General features: G+C 42.1%; 1 long non-coding RNA gene across 1 annotated transcript; it reads right to left on the bottom strand.

Moving 5' to 3' along the window:
- Positions 1 to 592: 592 nt before the first annotated feature.
- On the bottom strand, positions 593 to 8,328 carry LOC112139599. Its single transcript, XR_002918020.2, has 3 exons — positions 8,159 to 8,328; positions 2,237 to 2,410; positions 593 to 1,919 (listed from the first exon to the last, which is right to left on the bottom strand). It is a non-coding gene; the product is annotated as an uncharacterized LOC112139599 (long non-coding RNA).
- Between the last annotated feature and the right edge of the window lie 664 nt (positions 8,329 to 8,992).

Here is an 8,992-nt window from a genome sequence, read left to right as displayed (position 1 = left end):
GAGGAAGAGTTTGAACGTCTGATTTATTGCTTAGAATAAAAAAAATCAAATTCCTAAAAATAAATAATTAAGCTAAAGAAGAGGAAGACTACTCCTTCTTAAGCTTTTCTGAGGAAAATCCCATCTAAAGACAGCAGATATGTGAAATACGACGACCTCCTTCAGCTCCATCAGCTGCAGTTTGGTTGAGTTCTTCAGTATTGAAACATTTCTTTTCTTCAGATCTGGCCCAGCTTTGGACATGTTTTCAACCTCTTTATCTTCTGCTGTTCATGGAGTCGTGTCTCTCTGTTCTTAGAAAGGAGAAATGTCCAGAGAACTTTTCCCATTTCCACTCCCTCCTTTCAGCTGCTGCCCACTGTTCCCTTTTGAATCAGGAGGGAGGAGCTCTCATCTGTTCTGCCCCCCCCCATCTAGAAAGACATCAGCACCAACTGAACATTCCAAACCTCTTTTCAACCCATTTCTACTGAGAATGAAGCAAACACATGAATATTAGAACAGCTTTAACAGGATGAGGGGAAGGCTAAAGATTAAAGTCTGTTTGTGAGTCAAAGATAGAATGAAGACTAGATCAATCTCAAACACAGTGTTGATTCAAAAGAGCATTTATTAGATCCAAACAGGCTGCAGGAATTTGACAGACAGCTTTCAGTTTGAACCTTTAGACACTAAGATGCAGTTCTGGAAACAGCCAGCAGGTGTCTCCCTTCTCCCTCCTGCTTCAATGCAGTTAGTGTTGTTGCAGCAGCTGCATCAAAGTGATTCTCTGTCATTCCTCACTAACATCCACTCTGTTCATTCATGTCCTCTGGAGAAAACAGGCTTTATGCTCAGAAAGTTTCTACTAGTTTCAGACTTTCTAGAAAATGATCAGATTCTACTGGATTTAGATGAAACTTCTTTAAAACTGCAGCTAATAATGCTGTCAGCATGAAAAAGAACAGTTTTACCCTGAAAACAACAAAGAAAAAGGAAGTTCAATCATAAAACTGTAGAAAACATCAAACTAAAACTCCGAGTCTTTCAAACTGCATGAGTCAATATTTTATCATCAACAGAACAGAGATGATATAAAAATGATTCAACTGAGAGACTTTTGTTAGTTCTGGTGGAATTTCTGCTTCAGGACTCAGAGTAAACAGGAGTGCGGTTCCCACAGTTACCATGGTTACAATAGAACAAAATCCTGTAAAATAATGAACAAAATACAAAACCCAGCAGCCTTTAATCAGAGGAACTCAGTCCACTTTGTGGTTCTGAAAGGTCTGATAAAGATGAAAAAGAAGAACCAAAATGCTCCCAGATGGAGAATCCTGAGGCCAGAACTGCTGGAAGGTTTTCTTTCTTTGGTCAACAGCCATGCTGCTGCTTTCTGGACCAGCTGAAGGATGTTCAGAGAATGCTGGTCCACTCTGTGGTACAGAGACGTGCAGGAGTCCAAGAAACACCAGAAAAGACTTCTGAGCTTCTGCAGGAAACCATCATGTCTGAATCTGATGAATCACCAACACAGATCATTCAGAGAAACAGTTTCAGGACACATGAGGAGAAAACTACAGCAAGAGTGTGTGGACAAAGTTAAGAGAAGCTCCAAATCCGAGAGAGAAGAGAAGCAGAAGACTTCCCAACACTCCAAGTTGGAATGAGAAGATGAAGTGCAGTTCTCCGTCAGTCCACCGGGGGAGCTGCAGCACAATAACTGTCCACTTGATGCTGAGAGAGACAGTGGAGCTGATCTCAGATCAGTTCATGCTGCCGCTCTGACACTCATTTCCACTTCCTCTGATTTCCCCCTCTGCTCTCCACCTCCAGGAACAACATCTCTGCAGACCAGCTGATGATGATGATGATGATGGTGATGACGATGCTCCTCTATGATCTATCAGTGGAAAATGATAAGAGATTTTCCCTCCCACCTGCAAATAAAAATGAGAAGTCCAGAGATGAATTATGTCTCTATCTGATCTGGTGTGTCAGTCAGTGATGCAGCACAGCAGCAGAAAGAGCAGCAGGAGCTTCAGTTCTGTTCAGAGCAGCAGCTTCCTGTCATCTTCACCTGTTGGAGCTTCTGCTGCTCTGATTGGCTGACTGTTGTCCTGAAGCCTGTCATCATTCTCCTCAGAGCTTCACTGAGAAGCTGCAGCTTCACAGGAAACTCTGCATCTTTGCTCTCAGACTAACTTTAGGACCAAACATCTGGAAGCAGCTGGACTGACTCCAACCCTCTACTGACCTCAGAGTCTGCAGTTTGGAGTTTGGACTCTCCACCAGATCCTGGAGCTGCTGAACATCTGAAGAATGAAGGTTGTTGTGGCTCAGGTGCAGTTCTGTCAGGTGGGACGGGTTTAAATTCAGAGTTGATACCAGAGCAGCACAGCTGATCTTTGACAAACTGCAGTTCCACAACCTGAATCCAGAGGAAAGAGTTTCATTTAAAGACAAAGTTCATGTTTTTCATCCTTCAGTTCTTCTAAAGAGTTCAGAGCTGAAGAAGATCAGAAAGTTTAGAAAAAGTCCAAAGATGTGAATCAACAGCAGCAGATCAGAAGAGTCCAGCAGAAGCAGAGAAGAAGAACATTCAGGAACATTCAGGACAACATGCAGCTGCTTCAGTAAAGAAGTCCAGATGTGTGAAAGTCAAACATCAGCCTGTGGCTGCATCTAAACCAACTGATGTTTCTGCACAATCAGCAGAAAAAGTGATGTTTCTGCACAATCAGCAGAAAAAGTCCACTTCCTCTTTCTACTCAGCTCTGCTCCAAACAGCAGTGAATCATGGGAGAATTTCAGCTCCATCTTTAAGTGCTTTGTAGATTTAGCATTGATCCAAGTTGAAGTCTCTTTTTACAGACGTGTATTAAACTTCAAAGATGTTTTATTCTTCAATGTCACGTTAAATGTGCATTTCTCCATCATCCAAACTGAAGCTTCTCTCATTTTTGTTTGTGTTCTGTACTGTGATGCTGTAGAGCTTCTTTTTAGTTTCTATTGTCTTTCAGCCAGCAGTGGACATCCAGTGTATCGCTGCATAACGATTGGTTCTGATGCTCTTTATTTAAATCATTTCATCAAAGAATTCAGAGTTAAAAAATGTATTTTTTTATTAGAAACATGATAAAGTAAAATTTTAGAAGCACAATTTTTAAGGCTTAGAAATATAAATTCAAGACTTTTTTTTAGGTTTTTTAAGGTATTATTTCCACATTCATGAATTCAATGTTCCTGAGACTTTTTAAGACCCTGTGAGAACCCTGCAGAAATCCCATCTCTGATGTTGACCAACCACGTGCAGCTCAAAGAGAAAATAAATCAATAAAAAGAGCTGGAGCCGTTTCAACTGTGATTGCAGCAAGTTGGTGACACAGATGTCATTACAATGCTTAAGACGTGTTCCACACATTTCCAACACTCCATTCTGGACAAACAGCGTCTGTCAAACTTTTAGAGGGAACTTGGCCTACCAGGTTACAACCTAATCCAGGCTGTTCCAACGAGGTGGAACTCAGTGCTCCACATGCTGCAGAGAATGCTTTAACAGAAACATGCACTTAAACTCTACTCTGGTTCATATGGAGGATTCAGAAGCTCCATATATCCTCCAACAGTGGGATCCATCCATCCATCTTCTTGACCGCTTCTTCCCTTTCGGGGTCGCGGGGGTGCCGGAGCCTAACCCGGCTACTGATGGGCGAAGGCGGGGTTCACCCTGGACAGGTCGCCAGTCTGTCGCAGGGCCTCAATCACACACCCATCCACTCACACATTCACACCTAGGGGCAATTTAGAGTCACCAATTAACCTATGAAGCATGTTTTTGGACGGTGGGAGGAAGCCGGAGTCCCCGGTGAAAACCCACGCATGCACGGGGAGAACATGCAAACTCCACACAGAAAGGTCCCAGCCGGGATTCGAACCGGGGCCTTCTCGCTGTGAGGCGAGAGCGCTAACCACTTGCGCCACCGTGCAGCCCCCACCAGTGGGATATTGGGTCTAATATCATTGAAACTCTGCTCCCAGTGGAAGAAGTGACATTTCAGGTCACAGTAACTCATCAATATCCTGCATCATTCCATGCCTGACTGCTGAAGACACTACTACAAAACAATGGGTTGGAGAAGCTCCGTAAAGACACTGGAACACTCAGACAATCCATGAGGGACAGCCTGGCTAAGCATGTCTCAGAATGAAAAGACATAAAGCCTGTGGTGCTGGCCTGACTCCTACATCCTCATTAGAAGACTCATGCATTTTCATTTGACAACTCTGAGAAAGGCCAAAGTCTGGTTGAAAGAGGAAGAGGATGCTGTCACTCAAGAGGAACGAGCTGTCCCAGAAGAAGTCACTATGGAGGAACAGGGTGCTGCATCTGGGACAAACAAGGATGACGGAAACACCACTGACAGTATCTGAGAACTGGACCGAGTCAGTATGATGTCACCCATAGAAAATGACTGGCTTCTGGCTCCAACCAAAATGAAGTCAACTGAATCCCCATTTATTTTCATGGTCCAGACTTGCAAAATGCAAGGAAGTTTCTATGTTCACCATCCCATCAGTTCCTAGTGAGTTCATCATCAGTGACGTCTCTGCAGTCTATGAGACCAGGAGAAGCTGTTTCCATGGAGACCATGCAGGACAACTTGGTTTTTGCATCACACCTTTGTCTCTTCACTAAAGATTTACAGATTTAACAGTTTTTTTGAAAATGTATCTTACTTTAGTTTTTTACAATAAAACTTCAGGGAAATACATTGTTTTACATTGTTATTAAATAACAAATAATAAATCTTACTGACACCGTGTCAAGGAACAGCTTGTATTTTTTGTTATAGCAAAGATAAGTCATTTAATATGCTGTATAATTATATAAAACTGTTTTATATGAAACATTTTAATGAACTGTTTATTTACCTTTTTAAAAAATCTTATGGAAGATGAATCTCTAAATGCTGAGGAAAAATTTCATTCTTTTTTATTCATTTGTTTTTTAAATGAAGTTAATTGTTGAAGTTTGAGTTACAAATTAGGATTCCAGTATTTTCACTTTTACAGTAAATGAATATCCTCATTATTGACCTTCTTGATCACTAATAATCGTATCTAATATTCTAACAGTGGTGGGCCGTCAGGGCCTACAAGGCCTTCTCTGCTGGCCTAAAAATATCTGAATCACAGACTGATATTAATTATATTTTGTCCATGAATACGTATTCAATCATTCCAAATGGTCTGTCTGCTTCCTTTCATTGCTAGCCTCCTGGTTGTGCTGCTTCCAGACGTGTATCTTCATATTCAAGCATTTAACCAATCACATTTCAGCACTATTTGTTGCTAGGGTCAAAGAAATCTGCCTGGAGGCCTTCACAATCAGTTCTGTGGGCCCTGTAGCATAAAATAAATGTCGACCAAACTGTTGCTTCAACCAATCAGATTTGGAGTTGGCGACACCAAGGCCCTTTAGCAGGCGCACGGAAACGTCAGCATTTTCACACGCGTTGATTGGATAGTCAGAGAGTGTACAAGCCAACTGCATCTGTAGCGACTCAGCGAGCTGCACAAGCAAATATATCAAATTTAATAGCTGTTTTGTCAACCCACAATGGCTGAAGGAGGAGAAGAAATGGATTTGGTTGCAGACTTACTGTCAAAGCCATTTTCAAGACGGACTTTTCAAGAAAAGCTGGACATTGTTAAGCAAGGTCGGGCAACTCCGAAGCTATCCAGCTTGTCACAACCGGGAAAAGGATTTGTCCACCACTTTCAGTCCACTAACTACGAGCGGTACTCTTGGCTCTCAGGCTCCGAGGAACACTGTAAATTGTATTGCTGGGAGTGCTTGTTATTTGCCTCTGATCGGCATGGTGTTTGGAGCCACACTGGATTTGAGAATTTGTCTTGCCTTACCAAGGCAGCAACGAGGCATCAAAGCACCGCCGGACACTTACAAGCAACGGTGCTCTCCAAAACCTTTGGGGAAACCAGAGTGGATCTACAGCTGAGCAAGCAAGTGTGCAGGGAAATGGAGCTCCATAACGAAAAGGTGAAGAAAAACAGGGAAATCTTGAAAAAACTGATAGACTGTGTCATTTTTTTTGGGCAAGCAGGAACTTTCATTTCGGGGGCACGATGAAAGCGCTGGATCCACAAACAGAGGAAACTACGTGGAGCTTCTTTCTCTCATTGCTGAGAGCGACACGGATTTACATTACCACCTGTCCACTAATGAAGTGTTTAGTGGGACGTCGGGCAAAACACAAAACGACCTGATCAGTGCTGTTGCTGAAGTGATGGAGGAGATCAGAAGGGAAGTTAATAAAGCTCTGTTTGTGTCTGTTATGGTGGATGAGACGACAGACGCGAGTAACGCAGCGCAGCTCGCACTGGTTCTGCGTTCTGTAACGGACACAGGTGTCAAGGAGCGGTTTGTCAGATTTGAAGATGTTACCAGTGGGAAGCGAGCCGATGACATTGCAGATCTCATTATCCGGTTTTTGGTGGAAAACGAATGTCTGGGTAAAGTTGTGGCACAGTGTTTTGAAGCCGCAGCGGTCATGTCTTGTGGATTAAACGGGGTGCAGGCTAAAGTTAAGGAGAGAGCACCTTTGGCTTTATTCATACACTGCTATGCACATCGGCTCAATTTAGTATTGACTCAGGGGGCCTCAAAGGTTAAAGAATGCAAGATATTTTTCGCCCACCTCAATGGCCTTATTGCATTTTTTTCAAGATCGCCTCGACGCACGCAACTACTGGATGAAATCTGCAGCGATGTCTCCCTCGCGTGGCACCAACACGGTGGCAGTACACATCCAGAGTGGTCAATACAGTCTTGGAGAAGAGAGATGCTCTAAAGGAACTGTTTCATCACATTCTGGAGCATCATGACGAGTATGATGAGGACTTTTTACTGATGGATTTAACGCACGTTTGGATGATTTTGAGTTTTGTTTTTTGCTTCTCACATTTAACTGCATTTTTGAGTACTGAGATGTGCTCTTTTCAATACTACAGAACAAAAAACTGAATGTACAGTTTTGTCTGGCAAGGGTAAAGGAGTTCTGTGAAACCGTTGAGCGAGAGAGAAGCAGATACGAGGAAATCTACGAGGCCACTGAATGCACCGCGGTGCTCCGAGCGCACGAAGAGGTCCAGTCCAAGATCCTCACGCGCACTACCGCCAACTCCACAGCAGGATTAATATATTATTTGCCAGACACAGACCAGATTTTAAGACCACGAAAAACTGGTCTTTGTCACCCTCCTCGACCCCCAGAAGTTTTGGGAATACCAGAGAAATTTCCCACATGCAGTCTTTTCCAGCTTATCACAGAGCCACAGAACACTTTTCCATCTCGGCTGAGAACAGAACTGACTGTCATGTATGCCATGGATGATTTTGCAGGAAAATCTCCCTCTGATCTCCTCGACTTCCTTCAGCAGAAAAATCTGCATGAGAGCATGGGGCAGCTGTACACATTTGTGTGTTTGGCGGTGACCATCCCCGTGTCTACTGCTTCTGTTGAACGGACATTCTCAGCCCTGAAGAGAATTCAAACTTATGCCAGAAATACGTCAGGGCAGCTCGACTTTCAGCATTAGCTTCCATGGTGATAGAAAAGGACTTCTTGATGGAACTGAAACGCACGGATAATCTGCACGACTGAGTGATTGAAATCTTCTGGAGGAAAGAAAGGAGGATGGATTTTGTGTACAAATAATCCAGATTTTTGGTGAGTAAAATTTTGCTATATTCCTAAATAATATTGCAATTTTATCAGGTTATTTTTGATGCTTTTTTATGTGTGTCGCAGTTGTACCTGCAGTAGAAGTTTTATAGCCATAAAATAGTTATTGAGGGTTGGGTTGATTCAGATGGAGCACTACTGAAGGCCTAGGTGTGAAATGCACGGCCCGCCACTGTATTCTAATAATGGTCTCTGCCGCTGACATTAGAAATGAAGAAGATGTAAAGAAACATTCAAACATGAGATCTTCTATCACAGTGAATGGACTAAAGCTCAGAAGAAGAAAACAGCTTTTAGCATGAAGATGGTCAGCATGCAGCAGGAGAACATCAGCCTCATGTCTGCAGTTTAGTGTCAACACAACTTTGTCATCATATTGATCTGAACAAAACTGAAACATGAATTCTGACCCCAGAGTCTGCAGTCTGCAGTCTGGACTCTCCAGAAAACCACGCAGATGAAGAAATCCGGAATCCTGGATGTTGTTCACGCTCAGGTCCATTTGTGTCAGTCTGGACGGGTTGTTCTTCAGAACCAAACCCAGAACTTCACAGCTGATCTTTGACAAACTGCAGTACTCCAACCTGAAATCAGACAGAAAAGTGTGTTCAGGAGCAGTGATGACAGCTGGAGTTCCAGCAAGTAAACAGAGTTTGATCAGATTTACAAGATCAATATTGAAACAGATCAGTTTCAGTTTAATCATCATCACACAATCCACTCAACTGATGAGGAAAATATCAAACAATCATCAGTTTTTTTTATCAGACTCAGACAAGTGAGATTCACAGAGTATTTCATTAAAAAAGTCTGTTACATTTTCACATTTGTTACTACAAAACATTTGATTTTTCCTTTAAAAGAAGTATTTCTGTTTGTGTACCATAGATATTTGAATTTTACTGTTATGGTTTGAATGAAATAAAAAAAAACTGCAGATAAGAATCTTTAGAAAGAAAAATGATTGATTTGTTTTTTATTTTCATGTTACTATTAGAAAGCAGTGATAGGTTAGGATTATGGAGCAGAACATCAATGCTTTTTCAGTCTATAATCATCAACTGTCATATTTGTATTTATCTTAATATTAAAGAATATTCCTTAAATATTTTGTATTCGAAGGAATACACAGGTCTGAATCCACTGATTGAATCAGTCATTCCTTTGGTAAAACCATAAGCACTATTCACCTGTTTAGACACACCTTGACAACACATTTTCATTGTGATGCACACATGCTGCAT

This window comes from Oryzias melastigma, unplaced genomic scaffold (assembly GCF_002922805.2).
Source record: "Oryzias melastigma strain HK-1 unplaced genomic scaffold, ASM292280v2 sc00818, whole genome shotgun sequence".
Classification (NCBI taxonomy): domain Eukaryota; kingdom Metazoa; phylum Chordata; class Actinopteri; order Beloniformes; family Adrianichthyidae; genus Oryzias; species Oryzias melastigma.
This window is presented reverse-complemented; position numbering and strand designations above follow the sequence as displayed.